Raw genomic sequence first — 24,661 nt, forward strand, 5'->3', positions numbered from 1 at the left:
CTTTATCCAGTCATCTGTTGATGGACATTTAGGCTGTCTCCATGTCTTGGCTATTGTAAATTGTGCTGCTATGAACATCATAAGTTTCCTTCTAAGCACTGTCTTTGCTGTATCCATAAGTTTTTATATGTTTTCTAAGTATTTTCTAATTTCCCTTAGGATTTCTTCTTTGAACAGTTGATGTTTAAGAATGTGTTGTTTAATTTCTACATATTTGTGAATTTTCCAGTTCTCCTGCTGTTGTTCATTTCTAACTTGGTTCTATCATAGAAGAGATTCTTTGATTTCAGTCTTTTTAAATTTATCGAGTCTTTGTTTTGTGGCCTAACATATAGCTTATCCAGGAGAATGTTCCATGTGTACCTGAGAAAAATGTTTATTCTACTGTTAATGCGTGAAGTGTTCTATATATGTCATTTAGGCCTAACTGGGTTATAGTGCCCTGTTTCCTTATTGACCTTCTATCTTGATGTTCTGTCTGTTGAAATTGATATATTGAACAACTATTATTGTAAAACTATTTTATTTCTCCCATTTGGTCAATGTTTGCTTCATATCTTTTGGGAATCTTTTGTTTGTGCATATATGTTTATAATTGTTTTATCTTCTTGATGAATTGACCCTTTTATCAGCATATAAAGTCCTTCTTTGTCTCTTGTAACAGTTTTTGACCTAAAGTCTATTTTGCCTGATATTAGAATAGCTACACTAGCACTCTTTTGCTGTCTATTTTTCATGGAATATCTTTTTTCCATCCTTTCACTTTCAATTTATTAATAGTTTTGGGTATAAAGTGAGTCTCTGTAGGCAGCGTATAGTTGAATCATGTTTTTTAATCCATCCTCCCAGTCTGTGGCTTTGATTAGAGAGTTTAATCCAATTAAACTTAAAGTACAGTAATGACTGGTAAGGTAGGACCTCTGACATCATATTGCTTTTTTTGTTGTTAAATTTTGTATCTTTTTGTCTCTCATTTCCTCCACAACATACTGCCTTTTTTTCCCCCCTCCTAGTTAGTTTATTGTAATGAACCATTCCCTTCTTATTTCCTTTTGTGTGTGTTTTTTAGATATTTTCTTTGTGGTAATGCATGGGAATTAAATTTAACATCCTAAATTTATAACTATCTAGTTTGAATTGATATGAACTTAACTTCAGTAGCATACAAAAGCTCTGCTCCTATATACAGCTCAGTCCTATCCTCTTATGTTGTCATCATAGATTGTATCTTTATACATAGTGTATCCAGTATCATGGATTTGCAAATTGTATTTTTATGCGTTTGTCTTTGAAATCCTATAGGAGATACAGCATGGAGTTACAAACCAAGTATACAATAATACTAGTTTTTATATTTCCCAGGGTATTTTACCTTTACTAGAGACCTTTATTTTGTCATATAGCTTTTAGTGGCTGTTTAGTGTCCTTTCATTTCAAGTCATAGGAGTATCTTTAGCATTTCTTGTAGGGCAGGTCTAATGGTAGTGAACTCCCTCAGCTTTTGTTTATCTGGGAACATCATAATTTGTACCTCATTTTGAAGGACAGTTTTGCCAGATGTAGAATTATTGGTTGACACTTTTTTTCTTTCAGCACTTAAACATGCCATCCTACTATATTGCAGCCTCCATAGTTTTTCTGATAAATAAGCTGCTGATGTAGAGGATTCCTTGTATGTGAAAGGTTGCTTCTCTTGCTGCTTTTAAGATTCTGTCTTTGTCTTTGGGCATTTGGATTCCAATGTGTCTTAGTGTGGGTCTCTTGGATTTGTCCTACCTGAATTTTATTGAACTTTTTGGATTTGTAGATCAATGTATTTCATTAAATTTGGGGCATTTACAGGTATTATTTTTGTCCCTTCTGCTCTTCTCCTTCTGAGACTCCCATAATGCATGTTTTGGTCTACTTGTTATCCCACAGATCCTTTAGTCTCCATTCACTTTTATTTTAAGCATTTTTGAACATATTCAAGTAAGTTATTTTAAAGTTTTTAGCTAGTTTGATATCTGAGCTTCCTTGGGGACAATTTCTCTCAGTTAATTTTGTTCCTTTGCACCATTCTTTTTTTTTTTTTTTTCTTTCGGTATGATATGTGATTTTTTTTTTTAACTGGGCATTTGAATGATATAATGTGGTTACTCTTGAAATCAGATTCTTCCCTTTCCCCAGGGCTTACTGTTTGGTTGGTTGTTCTTGTTTTTATTTCCTTTTGTTTTTGATTGTTGAAGGCTGTATTATAGTATGTTTGTCTAATGACTTTCCTAAGATTTTGTTTTTTCCAGATACTGTACTCCTTGTTACGTGTAATTACTGCTGTCTCTGATCCTTAGCTTGTGTTTCCATAGTGTTTTGGCAGAGATTCCCTTGAGCTTCAGGAGCTAAAAAAACAATCAACCAAACAACTTCCTTTCCTTCCTTTTCTTCCTTTCCTTCTTCCTTTCTTTTGACATACCCTTTTTAGTACCCTCATTCCCCCTCCCCATTCAACATATATTTTGGAGAGCATAGCAGTTAAGATCATCACCTTTATTCTCTTCTATGGTTACATACTATTTGGTTGTATTATAATTTATCTAACTAGCCTCCTTTTGAGAAACATTGAGGTTATTTTCTATCTTTTTGTATTATAAACACTATTGTAGAGAAAGCTTGTATGTATGTCATATTACATATGTATGAATTGTTTCTTTATGTGTCTTGCTCATTTTCTAATTGGATTGTTTGCTCTTTTACTGTTGTGTTTTGAGAGTTCTTTATGTATTCTAGAAACTCATCCTTTGTTGGGTATGTGGTTTGGAAATATTTTGTTCCGTTCCTTAGCTTGTCTTAAGCTTATCCACTAACAGCGTCTTTCTCAGAGGAAAAGCTTTAAATTTGGATGAAGTCCAGTTTATCAGTATTTTCCTATTATGGATTAGTATCCAGTCTTAAGTATTCTTTGCATATTCATGGATCCTGAAATTTTTCTCCTATATTTTTTCCTAAAAGCTTTATAGTTTTACATTTTACATTTAAGTACATGATACATTTTGAGTTATTTTTGTGTAAGATGTGAGACTTAAGTTGAAGTTCTTTTTTTTTTTTTTTTTTGGCCTATGGATGTCTACTTGCTCCAGCACCATTTGTTGGAAAGATAATCCCTCCTCCATTGCATTGCTTTTGCACTTTTGTCAAAAATTGAGCATATTTTTGTGGGCATATTTCTAGCTTCTTTATTCTGTTCCATGTGTGTGTCTCTCTCTTCCAGTACTACACAGTTTTTATTACTGTAGCTATATAAGTCTTGAAATTGGGTGGAGTGACTCCTTTCACTTTATTTTTTTCCAAAATTATTTTAGCTATTCTAGTTCCTTTTTCATATACATTTTAGAATAATCCTGTCAATAGCTGTAAAAAAAATCTTGCTTGGGATATTGGTAGAAATTCTGTTAAACTCATGTGTTAATTTAAAGGGGTAGGAGAATTGACACCCTTACTATGTTGAGTCTCCCATTCCATTAACGTAGAATGCCTTTCCATTTATATTTAGATCTTTTGAGTTTCTTCATTAATATTGTGCCATTTTCAGCATACAAGTCTTGTGCTTGTTTTGATAGATTTACAGCTCATATTTTGGATGTGTGGATTCTTTTATTTTATTTTATTTATTTAATTTATGTCCATGTGTTCGTTACCAGTATACTGAAAAATACAGTTGAATTTTATGTTTATCTTGTATTCTATGATCTCATTGAACTCACTTGTTTGTTCTAGGGTTTCTTTTGTTTGTTTGTTTTTTGGTAGATTCTTTGGAATTTTCTACCTAGATAATCATGTAATTGGAAAATAGGGGCAGTTTTTTTTTTTCCTTTCAAATTTGTGTGTCTTTTTCCCCCTTTTCTTGTCTTATTGAACTGGCAAGAACTTTCAGCAGCATGTTCAGTAAGTGTATTTAGAGTGAACACTGTATCTTTTTTTCCCCGATTTTAGGGGTAAAGCATTCTGTATTTCACTCTCAAACTTTAGGTTTTTGTAGATGTTCTTTATCAAGTTGAGAAAGCTCCCTTTTATTCCTCTTTTTTCTGAGTTTGTTTTTTTCCCCCATGAATGGGTGTTGAATTTTGTCAAATACCTTTTTTCCTCAGTTGAGATGAATCATGTGATTTTTTTTCTTTAGCTCTTTAATGTGGTAGATTACATTGGTCATTTTTAGAATATTGTTCTAGACCTGCATTCCTGGAATACACTCTCCTTTGCTATGGTGTATAATTCTTTTTTATATTGCCAAATTCCATTTGATAATATTTTGTTAAGGATCTATAGTTATGAAGGATATTGGCCTATAGTTTTCCTTTTTTATACTGTCTTTATCTGGTTTTGTTATCAGGGTAGTACTAGCTTATTAAAATGAATTTGAAAGTGTTTCCTTCAGTTCTGTGTTTTAGAAGAGACTATGGAAAATTGGTGTTAATTTTTTTTTTTAAAGTTTGCTATAGTTTTCATTGAAACCAGCTGGATCTGGAGAGTCATTATGAATGTTTTGAAATTACAAATTCAGTTTATTTAATAAGTATATGATTAGCCAAATTATTTCATATTGGGTAGGTTGTGGTTCCATTTTGTGAGTAATTGGTTCATTTCTTCTAAATGTCAAGTTATGTCTATGCAGAGTTACTTGTTCATAGTGTTTCCTTTCTATCCTTTTGTAGTTGCAGGGTCCATAGTGATATTCATGTTTCATTCCTGATTTATTCCTTATGTTGGTAATTTGCATCTTCTCTTTTTTTTTTTTTTACCCTTTGTCAGTTTTGGTAGATGTTTGTCAACTTTTGATCTCTTAAAAGAACCAGCTGTTTCATTGATTTTTCTCTATTTTTCTGTTTTCAGTTTTATTGATTTCTGCTTATATCTTTTTTATTTCCTTCCTTTCTCTTGCTTTGCTTTTAGTTTGCTCTTTTAGGGGTTCTTGAGGTGGGAACTTAGATTTTTGATTTGAGGCTTTTTTATAATGTGCTATAAATTTATTTCTTAGCATTGTTTTACCTGTATCTCGTAAATTTTGATCTGTTACGTTTTTATTTTCCTTTAGTTCTATATATGTATTTTAAAATTTCCCTTGAGACTTCCTCTTTAATCCAAAGATTATTCAGATAAAACTGTGTTGTTTAGTTTCCAAGTGTTTGGAGTTTTTCCTGTTATCTTTCCATTACTGATTTCTAGTTTGATTCTGTTATGGTCAGTGAACCTATTCTTTAATATTTCAATTCTTTTAAATTTAGATTTGTTTTGTAGTCCATGATATATTTTGTCTTGTTTTATGTTGCTTAGGCACTTGGTAAGAATGTGTATTCCTTTGTTGTTGTATGGAGTATTTTATAAATGTTGAGCAGTTCTTGTTCACTGTTGGTGGTGTTGAGTTCTTTCAAATTCTTTATGATTTTCTATCTAGTTTTACTGATTGTTCAGAGAGGGATGCTGAATTGTCCAGCTGTAACTGTGAACTTGTCTGTATATTCTCTTTTCAGTTCTATCAGTTTTTGCTTCACATATTTTGGAGCTGTGTGGTTTGGTGGATACACATTTGGGATTGCTGTGTCTTCTTGGTGGATTGACCTTTTTATCATTGTATAATGTCCCTCTCAGTCTCTAGTAAATTTCCTTGCTTTGAAGTCTACTTTATCTGATATTAATATTGCCACTTCTTTCCTTTGATCAATGCTTGCATGATATGTCTTTTTTCTGTCCTTTTGCTTTTAATCTACTTGTATCATTATACCTGAATTGACTGTCATGTAGATGGCCCATGGTTGAGTCATGTTTTTTGATCCACTCTGCAGTCTCTGCTTTTAATTGGTATGTTTAGACCATTTTCATGTAGTGTAATTATTGCTGTTTTGTCTTGGCCTGCCACTTAATTTTATTTATTTATGTTTTGAATGGAAGTAGTGGGGATTGAACCCAGGAGCTTGTGCATTGTAAGCATGCGTTCTACTACTGAGCTATACCCACCCCCTTCTCCTGCCATTTTAGATACTGTTTTTTGTTCATCTTTTCATTTGTTTTCTTTTTCCTTCCCTACTTCCCTGTGGGCCACTTGAACATTTGTTAGAATTCCATTTTGATTTATTTATTATGTTTTTTGAGTATTTCTTTGTATAGCTTTTTGTGTGGTTGCTCTAGGGATTACATGACGTATATAGTCAACCGTTGAACAAGGTGGGGGTTAATCTGCGTATAACTTATAATTGGCCCTCAGCATCTGTGGTTCCTCTGAAGCCCTGCATTCTACCAACCATGGACCATGTAGTACTGTAATATTTACTGTTGAAAGATAGCCCCCTATAAGTTGAACCATGCAGATCAGACCCACATTGTTCAAGGGTCAACTGTACATAACTTATCACAGTTCATTGGTGTCATTTTATCAGCTTGAGTGAAGTATAGAGGAATTTTACCTCCCTCCTTTTATTCTATTCTGTTTATAAGATGATTGCCTTAATATTTTCTCTACATGCATTTAGAACCACAAGTCAGTGTTACAGTTTTGCTTCAGACATAATTAGAAAGGTCAAGAAGAGAAGGAAAGCTTATTGTATTTACCCATGTATTTTCTCATTCTTCCTTCCTTTCTAATGTTCTGAAGTTCCTTCCTTTGATTGTTTCCCTTCTGTTAAGATAACTTCCTTTAGACATTCTTTTAGGGTAGGTCTGCTAGAAACACATTTTTAAAATTTTGGTTCACTTGAGAATGTTTTGATTTCCTCTTCATTCTAGAACAGTATTTCACTGGGTATAGAATTCTGGGTTCATAGCTTTTTTCATTTAGTACCTAAAAAATATTATTTAACTTCCTTCTAACCTCCATGGTTTTTGATGAGAAATCTTCTGTCATTTAAATTTATTTTCTAGTATAGATAAGGTGGTGTTTTTCTCTGGTTGCATTCAAGCCAATCTGTTTAGAAAAATCTACTCTTGTATTTGCATATGATTTTCTATGTGTGTGAAAAAAAATTTTTTCCCAGCTGAAGTTGTATTGTACTGGTCTTAAATAGAAATGACTTAGAAAGTTTTAGTTAAATTATTCATAATGAAACTACTACTTTTTAGATGGTAATGATAGTTATACTTAAAATCTTCATAGCAGCTATAGATATATCAACTAACGCTTAAAAAGAAAGTCTCTAGGGAAGTAAAAATATTACATTTATCTATCCTCCTCTCTCCCATTCTAAGCCAGGGCACTTTATATTTTCAGATTCTGTTAGCAAAAGTAATTTTTAATTCCATTGACTCTGTTTGGAATTTGGAATCAGACATTTTGGTCTGTAATGTATATGCTGTAAAACTACCAAAACTTAAATGAGTGGAGTCTCTTTATGACTATATTTTAAGTTATCTGTGATACATTAGCATTTTACCTGAGATAGTTTAAAACTTTTCAAGGTGGGAAATGTGTAAGTAGCTAGAAATATTTTCAGATCTGTATAATAAGCCAGTTCTAGTTTGCTTTTGTTTTTTTAATTTTTGTCTCCCATGGAGTTGGCAAAACAACTTAATATGCTTATTGATATTTTATTAACAATTTTAGTATGTGTAATAAATTCTGCCTTTTAGAATGATTTAAGTATTAAAGTACCATTTTTTGCAAAATTTATTTTATTATTCTACCATTAAGTAACTCCTAATTTTTTCATGTAGTCACCACTGTGGAACAAAGTATCATGCATAAGCCAAAACTTTTTTCTGTGGTTTCTATTTTAGAATGAGTATATAATGCTTTTTAACAATCCATAATACTAAGCTGTTTTAGTCTAGGTACTTTGGTTACAGCAAAAATACAAGTTTAAAAATAAAAGTATTTCAAAATACAAGTATATTTAAAAAATAGAAATTTTAAATGACTAACATTTAATAATCAGTATGTTGGTAATTATGGGCATCTTCATATTGGTTTTGTAGCTTTCTTTAAAAAATAAAAAAGAACTTAAAGGATTGAGATCTTCCTTGGGGGATCTTTGGGGGATCTTGTTTCTTTTTAAATAGTAATAAGCATTCATCATTCAAATAATTAAAATAATACAGATACATATAAAATAAAAGTAAAAAATCTCTTCCTTGTCTTCCCCTTTTTCCATACCACCAGTCTCACTCCCCAGAATCTACATGGCCTAATCTTTTGGACTTTAAAATCCTGTTCTTTCCTATCAATAATGAATTCCTCTCCCTTTTAAAACACAGAAGCAGTACTTAAACAAAGATTAAGCAGTTAAACAAAAATACAGTATATTGACAAATCATAAAGAAAAGTTTTTAAAAAAATTTTTGTAGAGGTAGTGAATAAAATTATGTCCCACCTTTACCTGGTGGTACTTGGAGTACCTTTTGGAAAATCCTCAATTCCTTGCTCATAATTTGAAAACTCCTACTCCCTGTGTGCTTCTGGTAGTTAAAAGCAAGAAATTATTTGAACCTTTTATGAAGGAGACATACTTCTATTTTTTAAAAAATTGTATTGAAAAAATAACCTTATATTCCTAATATAAATGTTGCTTTGTCAGAAGTTTTAACATTTAGAACAAATTTTGGTAGTTAATTTCTAAATAAGTAAAACATAATTCAAGAATTTCTTAATGCTTTTTAGCCATGGTTAGTTGCTGAATTCTTTAGTTTCTTTTAAAATTTCTGTATGTATAAAGTACATTTTTCTTACTAGGGTTGTCTCCCTTCAGATTTTCACAGATTTCCTTGAACTTCAGAAAATATCTAATAATTAAAGAATATTAGAACTTAATGGAACTTAGATCATACAGCTAATCTCTTTTCTCCCTGCCCCAAGTAATTAAATCACTTAATCCAAGATTATGTAGCTAATTAGTGGTAGATGTAGGCAATTCTTAGTGAATTTATTTCTGATAATTCTTTTTTGTTTGAAGAAACATAAAAATTTTTTTCATTTAATATATTTTTTGTGGTTTTCAAATACAGATCTCCTTGGTAACATTTTTTTAGATAATAATAAGCTTAATTTTTTTGTATATATATTTTTATTGATATATAGTCAGTTTACAATGTTGTGTTAATTTCTGGTGTACACCATAATGCTTCAGCCATACATAAACATACATATATTCATTTTCATATTCTTTTTCACCATAAGTTACTGTAAGATTGAATATAGTTCCCTGTGCTATACAGTATAAATTTGCTGTTTATCTGTTTTATATATATTAGTTAATATCTGCAAATCTCAAACTCCCAGTTTATCCCTTTCCACCCTCTTCACCCCCTGGTAACTGTTTGTTTTCTATGTCTGTGAGTCTATTTCTGTTTTGTGAATAAGTTTGTGTCTTTTTTTTTCTTTCAAGATTTCACATATAAGTGCTATCATATGGCATTTTTCTTTCTCTTTCTGGCTTACTTCACTTAGAATGACATTCTCCAGGTCCATCCATGTTGCTGCAAATGGCATTATTTTTATGGCTGAGTAATATTCCATTGTATAAATATACCACAGCTGCTTTATCCAGTCATCTATTGATGGACAAGCTTAATATTTTTAAAATGACTTTTAAAAAGTTGATTCTGTGCTAGATAGTATTTTATTACTTTACTATATACCAGAAAAAACATGAATTTAGTCTGACAGATAATTAGACTTTAAAAGGTAATTTTATAGATGTCTTTGTTTTTTTCCTCTTTTTCTCCCAACTTTATTGAGGTATAAATGACAAACAGATGGTATATATTTAAGGTGTGCAGTGTGATGTTTTGGTATACATTTACATTGTAAATGATTACCACAGTCAAGCTAATCTCAACCACCTCACAGTTACCATTTTCTGTGTGTGAGACCACTTAAGATCTATTCTTTTAGAAAATTTCAAATATACAATACAATATTATTGACTGTAGTCACCATGCTGTATGCTAGATCTGCAGAACTTATTCATCCTACATCACTGAAACTTTGTACCCTTTGTATGAGGGGTACCTGATAAGGGATCAGCATCTCCCCTTATAGGTATCTTTTCTGTTCTTAAGTGGAGGAAGCATGAGGAAGAAGATAGATGTTTAAAAATGTGTGCAAGTGAGATGTGGGACAGATTTCCATGAATAAACTCATGTAAAATGGAGTACAGTGAACAGGTTAATGTTATACCCAATAGAAAATTCAAAGGAAGTCATGAGTAAAGGACATGTAATAGCAAAAGTATAAAGCTGCCCGCCCTACCCCTGCTCACCCTCCTCCCTCTCTTTTAAAAATCTTCCTGGCCACGTCTGATTAAGGGAAAAGACGTCTTGCTTTCATCAGTCTAGGTTATAGGCTAGTATATGTTCATTTTTAATAATTACAGAAGTTCTAAAATCTCTTTTTTTATTTAGCCCTTCACGGTAATAGTTAAGCAAGTTTTGTTGTTTTTTTTGTTTGTTTGATTTTTGGTTTTTTGGCTGACATTAGTTGATCTGCTTTGTTTCTTTGATAGGAGTTTGAGTAGCCAAATAGGTTGCTCCATATAAACATCGCTTCTCAGACACCACTGTAAAATGCATGGAAAACATTATTAAATGCTAAAAATAGATGGTGAAAGCACTACCGCCTGACTTGCTGTCCTTGGTCAGCTCCTGCCTAGACTTCTATACAGCCAGTAGCCTATTCCAACCATTCGGTAATGTTGCTAAAATAATTTTTCTGTTTCACTGTTAAAAGTCTTAATGACTTCTGTTTTCTTTGAACAGTGACACAGCTCTAACCTGTGTCATTCTTATATTATGTGGAGCTGGCATAATTGTTGTCTTGGAATCAAGTATTCCTATTAAGTCTTCAGGCTTGATGTGTTTTCACCTTGTAAGTTTTGCCTGGAGTAGGGAACTTACTAAAGTAAGAAATTTACTTCTTCCTCAGATTCAGGAATAGTTATTTCACTGTTTCAGATACAGATTTTTGAATGTAGCTTGTAGAACTCTAGGACTTGAGAGCCATACTGCCTGGCACTGAAGTTCTCCTTATAACGTAGGAAACATGCCTCATCCTATCCCTTCTTTGCTAAACTTCTCATCTCTGAGCTAAGACTTTTCTGCTTGCCTAATCATAGTATCTTTCTCCAGGAAGCCTTTTCAGATTAACTCCACCTGTCCACTGGTCCTCAAGTAGTTTCTCAAGAATCTTTAAACATTCTCATGGGTCTGAGAGTTGTCTGTGAGATTTAAACAATTTTGTGGTTCTCTATACATATAGATACAAATACTATATATCTAGTGTCTGTTGGAGGGTAAAGTTGAAAATGATCATTTTGAAACAATGGCAGAACCTTTCTGAAACTTTTATAAGTAGCAAATTGAGCAGTGATTTTAAAATAAAGATTTTTAAAACTGTGTTTTGTGTGATTCTAGGAAGTACCTTAAGGAGTCTTCATGGTACCCAGGGGATGAATGAACTAGAGGCAGGAGAGATAACACTTTCACTTTAACCAGGCCCCCTTTACTTTTATTTGTATTATAGATTGTGGTTCAGTGGAGATTTCTCTTGGGAGCTCTCCTCTCCCCAGTAAAAGTTTTGAAAATCACTGGACTAATAAGTTTATGGTTTGGAGTTTTGGTGAGAGAACAGGGATGATGTGTGTGACTGAATTATTTGTAAATAGACTTTCTGTAGTTAACTTGACAAGAAGTCCTCCAAAATTATTAATGATGATTGGAGAATGCTACTCCAAGACATCTTCAGTTAATAGATCAGTAGTTCTTAAGTTTTTGATCTCATGATGCCTTTATACTCTTAAATATTATTAAGATTCTCAAAGAGCACCTTGTATATGGGTTATACCCATGAATTTATATTTTTGAAAATAAAATTTTAAATTTATTTAGAAAAGTAAACTTGTTACATGTTAACAATAAAATTTTTATTAAAATAACTATATTTTCCAAAACAATTTATCATCATTGTTTTATATTTTGTAAATCTTTAATATCTGGCTTAATAGACAAAACATGAATTTTCATATCTGCTTCTGCATTCAGTCAGTTGTGATTTGCTGTTTTAGTAGCAAATACAGTCTCATGAATATAAATAGTTGGAAATGGAAAAGGTTTTTCAGATTTATGAATATTTTTCTTTGACATCAGACTCTATAAGTTGTAGTTTCTTATTTGTAATGTGGACTCTGAAACCATAGCAATGAATTTTTTGTTCCCTGAATTTAAAATAGCAGTGTACTCTTGTAGAAATGCTCTGAGAACCTTCTCATTGGCTTTCGATCATTGCTGCTCCATCCCAAAGTCCTTAAGTGATCCGGCCTCTACTATCTCTCTTTATCTCATCTCCAAACCCTCTGCTGCCTCTGCTTTAGTCTCACTGAACTCCTTGCTGTTTGTTTCTCTAAACAGTCTCCTGTGCTGGGCTTTTGTGTTTGCTGTTCCCTCTGACTTCTTGGAAAATACATTAAATACTGTGTTAAATCATTTTAATTTTCTAAAAACCTACCAGCAAAACATACCTCTGGTTTTGAATGTAAAAATAGGAATCCCTTAGCAGAATTGCTAATACTTGTCTTGGCATTGGCATTGCAGTCAGAAACGTTTACTTAGTACCCTAATGTCAGGCTCTGACCCAGCCCTGTGTTGGTAGAAATGAAAGTGGCACCAAGTCGTTTGGATTGCTAATAGAATACAGAAAGCTGCCTCCCCTTTGCAAAACACTGAAAATTGTCTTTACTGCTATAGTTACTAGAACCTAACCACGTAGGTTACTTTAGGAAAATATAACAGAAATAGAAAATCATTGTTTTACATGTTTAGGGCAGATTTGATTTAAATCTAGATGATTGAAACAATTAAACTACTAGTCAGGAATATTCACCATTTTTTCCCCAAAAGTACATTTTTATTGCTTGATGTACTTAATATTCTTCACTTAAAAGGAATTAACTACACGTTTTCAGGAAGTTGGATTTCCAGATGATATTTCATATTTCACTGAATTCACCAATTTATTGAGTGGTAGGCCAAGGATAAAGGAGTTAAAAAGATACCTCTTACAGAATTGCTGTGATATTATATAGTATGAGCTATAGAGGAGTCCCAAGTAAACAAAGATAAATTCTCACTAAGTTTTTAGGAAAAGGCCTATCTCCTATTTAACAGGTTAAAAATATATATTTGGGAATATCTGTTTTTTCCTGTTATGTGTTAAGAGTTCAGTGGATACTGAAATATTTAATTATGTAACTTTGTATCCTGGATATCTGTAATGACTTAATACTTTAAAAATTCAATTTTAAGGAAATAATTATTGCTTTACCTTAATGGTTAGACATTTACTTAAAACCTTACAGAAGTTAGATGTCAGAATGAGAAGGAAACTCATTCACCTTCCTTGTCTAGTTTATTTCCAGGTCTTTCCCTTTTGTTTCCCATTAGTATAACAGTTGGGGTACTTAGCTGCAAATAAAAGAACTTGGTCATAGAAAGAGATTTGTTGGAAGGTGCTGCTCAGAGGGTCACAGAGAGGAAAAGCAGCCCTGACAGAGAAACTAGTGGGAGCCAAGGGAGCTCTGTTCAGGTCCTCAGGGTTCATGGCAGCAAGCTTCTGAATGGAAAGATGTGCTGGATCTCTGCTTCTGTTGTGACTGATGCCCGATTAGTCTTTCCTTCCTGGGATTACCTGCTTATGTTTTAGGGGAGAGTGTCTATGCCTACCCCCTGGCTATGCTAGAACTTGAAGAGGCAGGGTTTAGCCCTTCTAGATTGGGAAGTGGTCACCAGAAGTTCCTCTTTTTCCAAGATTGCATAGAGGGGAGAGGTAATTTCTCAAAAGAAAGTCAGAGTCCTATTTGGAAGGTGCCTAGAAATGACAGATACTCACCACAATTAGTTAAAGGGAGAACTATCTTTGTAAACCCACAGAAGGAGCAAGAGTTAGTTAAAACTGTATTGTTACCTCAATTGAAAGAAAAAAGACTGCAGTTAAAAAAAAATTACCACTTTTTGTACAGTAGTACAAAAACACCTGGATTGTTGCATTAGTAATTTTTGAAATAAATATACTTAGGTCACCCACTTAACTGATGCGATGTTCTTGAAAACGTGTGTGTGTGTGTGTGTGTGTGTGTGTGTGAGAGAGAGTGAGAGAGAGGGATACAATTTATGGTGAAAGGACTTCAATTAGCACTTCACATGTAATAATAGTCCCTTAAAGTTATGTAGCATGTTTACGTTCATTTTTAAATCTTTGTTGTAACATTATATTGTAGGTATTATCCCCTATTTATGAAGTAGGAAAACTGAGAAGTTTAATCTTTTGTCCAGAGTCATACAGCTGCTAAATTAAATAGTCAAGGTTTTAATCCAGCTCTTACTTACTCAAATATATTAAGAATGGCCTGGGTAACCCTTAATTATCTGCACACTGGGAAAAATCGTGTCTATCTTGCAAGATTATTTGAAGATTAGAGGTAAAGTACAAGAAATTTCCTGTTATTGTTAGAGTTAACAAATATTTAGTTTTTTAAAATGTATTTATTTAAAAAATTAAAGTATTTCTATAGTAATTGATGTTTTGGGATCTTTGGATAATGCATAGAGCCACTTGTTTCGGTCACATTTTACAAAAGAAGTAATACTGCCTCGTAAGAATTCTGACATAACCTACCACTTTGATATTTAGAAGTAAATTGTCATTTTCATTTTAAGCTTTAATTGGGGAATTTGAGTGGTTATGTATGAAGTTTTTCTTGAATGCCTAGTTTGAAGAGACTTTTTTTTTACTGCTAATTAAGAGCTTCTAAGTGGATTTAAACGTCTTGCTTTTAAAGAGATTCTATATCATCTTCCTTTCTTGCCTTAAAAACCTGTGATTTCTTTGTTAGTAGATAAATGTAAGGTATAAATATATGGAGTTTGCTCTTTTTAAAAGTTGAGATAGAAATACAGTGTGAATGCATGTTGTGAAAACACAGGGAATCTTGTAAGAGAATGTATAAGCAGTAGAGGGGTGGAAGTCTGCTTGTGTTAACCTTTTAATTAGCAAGGAGTAGGGAAATTCTAGAGTTTCAGGTTAAGGGCCTGGACGACAGGGATTGTCTGTTGGAGAGAAGGGGTGTTTGCAGTCTTTGGGCAACAGCTCAGCATTAGACCTGGTGGTTAATTCTCAGGCTAGTGCTACAAAAGCACATTTAGCTTTCATAGAGAAAAAAATCTGAATATTTACAGAATAAAAAATGGTAGAAAATAATACTAGTAATTATAGAAATTTAAGTGAGGATAGTTCTTTTTTCAACTTAACATAGGCAATACTTCAGAAAAATTGATTTAACAGTAGAAGAATATAGAGGTAAATCCTTTGTATTTTGAGTCTGGAGGGAACTTTTTTATGCTTACAAGGAGTTTTTAGAGATTAATGGCCATGATATTGTGGTAAGTCTAATTCATGTCAAATTTGGGGGTTTCTGTTAATTTCTTAAAATTTTGAGTTGTCTTTTCTTTAACTACAAATCCATTTAGTGTTTTTTTGTTTCTTAATCATTCATTTATTCATTCAACCAACTAACAAAATGACAGAGTATTCTAGATACCACGGAGACAGCAGGTGACAAGATGAAGTCTATTTTCATGAATCTTAAATTCTAGTAAGAGAAAGCAAACAAATAAATAGACAAATACAGAACTATCATTTCAAAAGAGTAAGTATATTAAAATGAAGCAGGTTGTGATTTAAAAGGATCTGAGAGACAAGAAAGGAGATGTTCTTTTAAAAATAGTGGTCAGGGAATGCATTCTGAGGAGGTGACATTTGAGAAGAGACCAGAATGTTCAGAAGGAGCCAACCATGCAAAAATCTGGTTAAGAAACATTCTGAAAGAGGGATTAGCTAAACACCTTGAATCAGGACAAGCTTGGTGTGTGCAAGAAAGATCAAGACAACTAGTATGACTAGAGTGTTACATTTATGAGGAAGAATGATAAGAGATAAGCCAGGAGAAGTAGAAAGGGACCACTTCATGTTGGGGCTTATATACTTAGTGATGGTAAACCATTAGAAGGTTTTAAGCAAAGGACGAAATCAAATTTAAATTTAAAAAAGATAATTCTGGTCACTTTGTGAAAGAAAGAAGACTGTTAATGAGCAAGAATGAAACAAAATGACCAGCTTGAAGGCAAGAGGTGATGGTTGTGTGGACTAGCAGTATAGTTGGTAAGAAGTTGTCAGAACTGTGATATATTTTGGATAAAACAAATAGAATGTATCGGGGTAAATGAAAAGAGGAAACAAGGTTGACTGCTGTATTTTTGGCCTGTGCTGACTGAATGAAGGTAGTACCATTTACTGAGATGAGAAAATTTTGAAGAGGAATAGTCTGAGGGTGGAGTGAGACCCAAGAATTCTGTTTTGGTTGTGTTAAGTTTGAGACTATTATTAGACAGTCAATTGAGATGTATAGGAGACTGTATATCCGAGTTCAGGGGAAAGGTTAAGATTTGGGATAAAAGTTAGGGAATTGTCAGTGAATAGTTGGTAAAATAATGGACTGGATCATTTAGAGAGAGTACAGTGTATAAGGAAGAGTTCCAAGGATTTTTTTGGATGTGATTTTAAAAGGGATTGTTTCTTTACTTTCCTTTTGTGATATTTCATTGTTAGTGTAAAGAAATACAACTGATTATCTTGTATCCTGCTACCTTTCCAAATTCTTCTATCAACTCTAGCAGTTTTTTTGTGGAGCCTTTAGGGTTTTCTATATATAGTATCATGTCATCCACTTTCAGTGACAGTTTTACCTCTTCTCTTCTAATTTGGATTCCTTTTCTTTCTTTCTTTTTTCTTTTCTTTTTTGTCTGATTACTATGGCTAAGACTTCCAGTACTGTGTTGAATAGAAGTGGTGAGAGTGGGCATCCTTGTCTTGTTCCAGATTTTAGTGGGAAGGCTTTCAACTTTTCATCATTGAGTATTTTGCTGGCTGTGGGTTTGTCATAAATAGCTTTTATTATATTGAGATATGTTCCCTCTGTACCCACTTTGGTAAGAGTTTTGATCATAAATGGGTGTTAAATTTTATCAGATGCCTTTTCTGCATCTGTTGAGATGATGATGTGATTTTTGTCCTTTCTTTTGTTGATGTGGTGTATCAACGTTGATTGATTTGTGTATGTTGAACTATCCTTGTGTTCTGGGATGAATCCAACTTGATCATAGTATGTGATCTTTTTTATTGGATTTTATTTGCTATTATTTTGTTGAGTTTTGCATCTATGTTCATCAATGATATTGGCCTGTAATTTTCTTTTTTGTTAGTGTCTTTGTCTGGTTTGAGTATCAGGGTGATGGGTTGCTTCATCAAATAAGTTTGGGAATATTTCCTCCTCTTCAGTCTTTCGGAAGATTTTGAGAAGGATCAGTGTGAATTCTTTGTATGTTTGGTAGAATTCCCCAGTGAAGCTATCTGGTCCTGGACTTTTCTTTGCAGGGACATTTTTTATTGCTGATTCTATTTCACTTACAGTGATCAGTCTGCTCAATATATCTATTTCTTTTTAAGTCAGTTTTAATGGACTGTATGTTTCTAGAAACTTGTTCATTTTTTCTAGGTTGTCCAATTTGTTGCCATATAGTTGTTCATAGTATTCTCTTACAGTTTTTTGTATTTCTGTGGTATTGGTTGTAATTTCTCCGTTATCCTTTCTTTCTTTCTTTGTGTCCTCTCTCTTTTCTTCTTGGTGAAGCTGGCCAGAGTTTTCATGATTTTGTTCACTCTTTCAAAAATTCAGCTCTTGGTTTGATTGATTTTTTAAATCTCTATTTTATTTATTTCCTCCCTGATCTTTTATTATTTCTTTCCTTTTGCTAACTTTAGCAAAGTTTGTTCTTTTTCTAATTCTTTTAGGTGATAGATTAGGTTGTTTATTTGAGATTGTTCTTGTTCTTTGAGGAAGGACTATATTGCTGTGAACTTCCCTCCTAGGACTGCTTTTGCTGTATCCCATAGATTTTGTGTGGTTGTGTTTTCATTGTCATTTGTCTCAAGGCTTTTTTAAATTTCTTCTTTGATTTCATCATTGACTCACTGGTTTTTCAGTAGCATGTTTGGTCTCCATGCAGTTGTGTTTTTCTCTTTTTTCCCGCTGTGGTTGATTTCTAGTTTCACACCATGGTGGTAAGAAAAGTTGCTTGAAATAATTTCAGTCCTCTTAAATTTGCCGAGGCTGTTTTCTTCTCTTGAATTGAAATGATCTCTATTCCAAACCATTTTGCGTAGTATACTTTTCATTATTCTTTTAGATCTTCCCTGTGAAGAATATATTTGTCACATTTGAATCCAGTAGTCAGTAGATTCCCTTCTTTGCCAGGGACACCCAGCCATGTTATAGAATAGTAGAAAGATGTAGGTAAGAGCCACTTCTGACATTCTTGTTTTACACTGATACCCACTGTAGCCTTACTGTCTACCATCGTGGAATTGGTGGGGTAAAGGCACATTTTACTGGACTATAGTTTTCATAGCCTTAAAATGCCTTTAATTTCTGCTGAATGATATGGGATATCTGTGAGGGAAAAAAGTTTTATTTGGTTTCTTGTTACATTTTTGTTTTTTTTCCTTTTTTTATTGAAGTATCATCGATTTACAATGTTGTGTTAGTCTCTAGTGTACAGCGTAGTGATTTAGTTATACACATACATATATATTTTTTCGTGCTCTTTTTCATTATCGGTTACTTCAAGAAATATAGTTCCATGTGCTGTACAGTAGGACCTTGTTGTTTATTTTATATATAGTAGTTAGTATCTGCAAATCCTAAACTCCCAATTTACCACCCTACCCCACATTTTTGTTTTAACATTGATTTAATATCTAACTACTTCTTGCTATTTTGATAGGCTAGAAGCACAATATGATAAAATTATTAAAAATAAAATTTCAGGCTTGTTACTCATATATGAAACTGATTGTTTGCTAATTTCATGTGTCACCGATACTTCAAGCATAATGAACTCCAGATCAATCAGATCATCATATGATCATCTCAACAGATGGAGAAAAAGCATTTGACAGAATTCAATCTTTTATGATAAAAACTCTCAATAAAGTGAGTATAAAGGGAATGTACCTCAATATAATAAAGGCCATATATGACAAGCCTAACAAACTGACAGAGCAGCTAACATCAGCTTTTCCCCTTAAGATCTGGAACAAGGGTGCCCACTTTTACCACTTTTATTCAGCATATTATTGGAAGTCCAGAGCAGTGAGGCAAGAAAAATAAATAAAAGGCATCCAGATTGGAAAGGAAAAAGTAAAACTGTCACTGTTTGTTGATGATATGATTTTTATATATAGAAACCCCTAAAGACTCCACCAAAAAACTGTTGGAACTAATAAACAAATTCAGTAAAGTGGCAAGGTACAAAATCAGTATTCAAAAATCTGTTGCATTTTTATTCATTAACAATGAACTCTCAGAGAAATTAAGAAAACAGTCCCATTTACAGTTGCATCAAAAATAATAAAATATCTAGGAATAAATTTAACCAGGAGATGAAAGGACCTGTGCACTGAAAATTACAGGACACTGATGAAAGAAATAGAAGAAGACACATAGAAATGGAAAAAATATCCTGTGTTCATAGATGGAACAATTTTAATGTATTCTTAAAATGTCCATATAACCCAAAGCAAGCTATAAATTCAATGCAATCCCTATTAATTCCAATGACATTTTTCACAGAGATAGAACAGATAATCCTAAAATTTTTATGGAAGGAACCACAAAAGATTCCAAATAGCCAAAGGAATCCTGAGAGGGATCACAGCTGGAGGCATTACATTCCTTGCTTTCAAACTATACCACAAAGCTATTGTAATCAAAATACTATGGTTTTGATTTAAAAGCAAACAGATCAGTGGAACAGAATAGAGAGCCCAGAAATAAACCCATGCATAGATGGTCTATTAATTTGCAACGAAGGAGGCAAGAATATGCAGTGTGCAAAGCATAGTCTCTTCATTAAGTAGTTTGGGAAAACTGGACCACTAACTTACACCCTGCACAAAATTTAACTCAAAATGGATTAAAGATTTGAATATAAGATCAGAAACCATAAAACTACAAGAAAACATAGGCAGTAAGCTCCTTGACATTGTGCTTGGCAATATCTTTTTGGATCTGACTCCAAAGGCAATGGCAGCAAAAGGAAAAATAAATGAATACATCAAACTGAAAAACTCTGCACAGGAAACCATTAACAAAATAAGAAAGCAACCTATTGCAATGGGAGAAAATACTTGCAAATCATATGCTTAATAAGAGCTTAATATCCAACATATGTGAAGAATGCATGCAACTTGATAACAACAACAAAAAACAACTAATCTGATTTTAAAATGGGCAGAGGTTCTGAATAGATATTTTTTTCAAGGAAGTCATACAGATGACTAACAAGGCACATTAAAAAAGATGCTTAACATCACTAATCACCAGGGCAATACAAATCAAAACCACAACGTGGTACACTCTACATCTATCAGAATGGCTATTATCAAAAGTACTAGAAATAACAAGTTTTGGCAAGGATGTAGAGAAAAGGGAACCTTTGTGCCCTGTTGTTGGAAATGTAATTTGGTGGAGCCCCTATGGAAAACAGTATAGAGGTTCCTCAAAAAACTAAAAATAGAACTGTCGTATAATCCAACACATCCATTTCTGCCTGTGTATCTGAAGAAAATGAGAACACTAATTTGAAAAGATCACTGCACCCCTGTGTTCATCACAGCATTATTTACAATAGCCAAGATATGGAAACAACCTGAGTGTCTGTCAATGAATGGATAAGGAAAATGCAGTGTGTGTGTATACATACACAATGGACTACCACTCAGGCATAAAAAAGAATGAAAATTTGCCATTTACAGCATGGGTGGACCTTGAGGGTTTTGTGCTAAATGAAATAAGTCAGACTGTGAAAGACTAGTTACCTTATGTTTTTTACTTACATGTGGAATTTAAAAAATAAAATGAATGAACAAAATAAAGCCAAACTCAGAGATACAGAGAATGAATTTTTGATTGCCAGAGGTTAGAGGTAAGTGGGCAAAATGGGTAAAGAGGATCAAGAGATACAAACTTCCAGTAAAGAAGTCATGAGGATGAAATGTACAGCATGTAGAGTAAAGAAGTCACTGGGAAATAATGTACAGCATGTACATAATATTCTATTGTAAGTTTGAAAGTTGCCCACAAAGTAAATCTTACTTATTTTTCACTTTTTTAAACTTTAAATTTTTAAATATTTTATACAACTTTTAATGGTTACTTTTCATTTACAGTTATTACAAAATATTGACCATATTCCCTGTGCTATACAGTATGTCCTTGAGCCTGTCTTACATCCAATAGTTTTTATCTCCTATTCCCCTACCTCCACTGGTAACCACTAGTTTGTTCTCTATATCTGTGAGTCTGCTTCTTTTTTGTTATATTCACTAGTTTTTTTGTAATTTTTAGGTTGCACATGTGATACCATACAGTATTTGTCTTTCTCTGTCTGACCTAATTCACTTAGCGTAATGCCCTCTAAGTCTGTCCACATTGCTGCATATGGCAAGATTTCATTCTTTTTAATGGCTGAGTAGTATTCCATCATGTGTATATCATATCCTTTTTGCCCATCCATCTGTTGATGGGCATTTAGGTTGCTTCCATATTTTGGCAGTTGTGAATAATGCTGCTGTGAACATTGGACTGCATGTATCTTTTTGGATTAGTGTTTTTGTTTTTGTTTTTCAGGTGTATATCCAGGAGTGGAATTACTAGGTCATATGGTAATTCTGTTTTTAGTTTTTTGAGAAACCTCCATACTGCTTTCCACAGTGGCTGCACCAATTTACATTCCCATCAACAGTGTGCAAGGATTCCCTTCTCTCCACATCCTCACCAACATTTGTTTATTTATGTTCTTTTTGATGATAGCCATTCTGACAGGTGTGAGGTAATACGTTACTGTGGTTTTGATTTGCATTTCCCTCATGATGAGTGATGTTGAACATCTTTTTATGTGCCTGTTGACCATCTGTACTTCCTCTTTGGAAAAATGTCTATTTTGTTCTGCTCGTTTTTAAGTCAGTTTTTGTTTTTTTGATGTTGAATTATATGAGCTGTTTATATATGCTGGATATTAACCCCTTATTGGTCATATCATTTGCAGATATCTTCTTCCATTCTGTAGGTTGTCTTTTCATTTTATTAATGGTTTCCTTTGCTGTGCAAAAGCTTATAAGTATAATTAGGTACCATTTGTTTATTTTTGCTTTTGTTTCCTTTGCCCTAGGGGACAGATGCAAAAAAATACTACTGTGATTTATGTCAAAGAGTGTTCTGCCAACAGACTCACAGACATAGTAAACAAACTTATGGTTATCTGCAGAGAAGGGGGGGTGGGAAGGAATAAATTGGGAGTTAAAGATTTGCAAATATTAACTACAATATACAAAATAGATTAAAAAACAAATTTTTGCCTTTTTGCGAAGATGGAGCCAAAAGTGAAGAAGGAAGCCCCTGCCCCTCCCAAAGCCGAAGCCAAAGCACAGGCTCTGACGGCCAAGAAAGCAGTGCTGAAAGGTATCCACAGTGACAGAAAAAGAGATCTGTTTGTTACCTGCCTTCCAAAGGCCCAAAACATTGCAGCTCAGAAGGTAGCCCAAGTATTCTCAGAAGAGTGCCCCTAGGAGACACAGGCTTGACCACTATGCCATCATCAAGTTCCCCCTGACCACTGAGTCAGCCACGAAGAAGATAAAAGACAACATCATGCTCGTGTTCATCGTGGATGTCAAGGCCAACAAGCACCAGATCAAACAGGCTGTAAGGAAGCTCTTTGACATTGACGTGACTGAAGTCAACACCCTGATCAGACCTAGTGGAGAGAAGAATGCATATGTACGATTGGCTCCTGACTATGATGCTTTGGATATTGCCAACAAAATTGGAATCATCTAAACTGAGTCAAGCTGGCTAATTCTAAATATAAATTTTTTTCACTATAAAAAAAACCCCAGTTTTTTCTGTCTAGCACAGGGAACTATATTCAATATCTTGTAGTAACCTATAATGAGAAAGAATATGAAAACGAATATATGTATGTTATGTATGACTGAAACATCATGCTGTACACCAGAAATTAACACATTGTAACTGACTATACTTCAATTTAAAAAAAAGTGTTCTGCCTATGTTTTCCTCTAGGAGTTTTATAGTAAGTGGTCTTACACTTAGGTCTTTAATCTGTTTTGAGTTTATTTTTATATATGGTGTTAGAGAGTATTCTAATTTCATTCTTTTATATGTAGCTGTCCAGTTTTCCCAACACCACTTATTGAAGAGACTTTTTCTCCAATGAATATTCTTGACTCCTTTGTCATAGATTAATTGACTATAAGTGTGTGGGTTTATTTCTGGGCTCTCTGTCTTGTTGCATTGATCTATGTGTCTGTTTTTGTGCTAGTACCATACTGTTTTGATGACTGCAGGTTTGTAGCACCGTCTGAAGCTAGAGAGTTTGATTTCTCCAGCTCTGTTCTTTCTCAGAATTGCTTTGGGTATTCAGAGTCTTTTGTGTTCCTATACAAATTTTAAAATTATTTGTTCTAGTTCTGTGAAAAATGCCATTGGTAATTTGATAGGAATTGCATTGAATCTGCAGATTGCCTTGGGTAGTATGGTCATTTTAACAATATTCTTCCAATCCAAGAACATAGTATATCAGAAAGTAAATCTTTAAAAGTTCTTATTATAAGGAAAGCAAGTTTATAAGTTTTTATGGTGACAGGTGGTACTAGATATATTGTAGTGATAATTTCACAGAATATACAAATGTTGAATCATGTTGTACACCTGAAACTAATGTTGTATGTCATTTATACTTAAAAAGACATGAAGCATAATGAACTAAACTTTTAATCTCCCTGTTGCTCTCCCAGTTAGTAAAAAATCTGCTTCTTACAGTATTTCTCATCTTAGTAAGTGCATCTACTTCTGGTGCATCTGGCTAGTGGTCTGGGCCCTACCTAACCCTCTCTAATTTCATTTTCTTCACTCTCCCTTTCGTGTCTGTACATGCTATTCCCTTTGCCTAGAATATCATTCCTTTTACTTCATCAGTCCACTTTTCACCTAAATTCTATTCACCCTTCAGGTTTTGACTTTAATCATTTCCAGAACCTCTCGGTTAAGTTAGACCCCCTTTTGTAGCTTCATGGCATCCTTTACTTTAGTAAGAACAATAGTTAATAGCTACAGCTAACATTTAGTAAATATTGACAGTGTACTGGTACATAATATTATAAAAGGATTAATAAGGATTTGCTCAGGGTTATATATATACCCTGATCAATTTGAAGAACTAACATTTGAATTTAGACAATTTAGCCCACACCTAACCTCTTTACTGTTCTGCCTCTTACCATGTTTTTTTTGTTTTTAATTTAATGTCTTGTTCCCCTCTTGTACTTCTAAGCTCTGCAGGGGAGGGACTGTATCTGTCTTATATTCCTGGTATCTAGCAGAGTATCTATTGAACACATGCAGGTGTGTATTATCATATTTGTGATAGAGCCTCATTTACTCAGTCTGAAAATGGATAAAATTTATAAGAATGTCACCTGGAGTTCACAGATGACATTGACCATTTTATCTTC

The 24,661-nt window shown here is 33.4% G+C and overlaps 1 protein-coding gene and 1 pseudogene across 3 annotated transcripts in view; both read left to right on the forward strand.

The window, feature by feature from the left end:
* The window catches only part of SOS1 (SOS Ras/Rac guanine nucleotide exchange factor 1), a 137,480-nt gene that overhangs the window by 17,575 nt on the left and 95,244 nt on the right, over positions 1–24,661 (forward strand). The gene's annotated exons all lie outside the window — the stretch shown is intronic.
* On the forward strand, positions 22,496–23,136 carry LOC102543574 (large ribosomal subunit protein uL23 pseudogene; annotated as a pseudogene).

Source organism: Vicugna pacos, chromosome 15 (genome assembly GCF_048564905.1).
Source record: "Vicugna pacos chromosome 15, VicPac4, whole genome shotgun sequence".
NCBI classification, from domain to species: Eukaryota; Metazoa; Chordata; class Mammalia; order Artiodactyla; family Camelidae; genus Vicugna; species Vicugna pacos.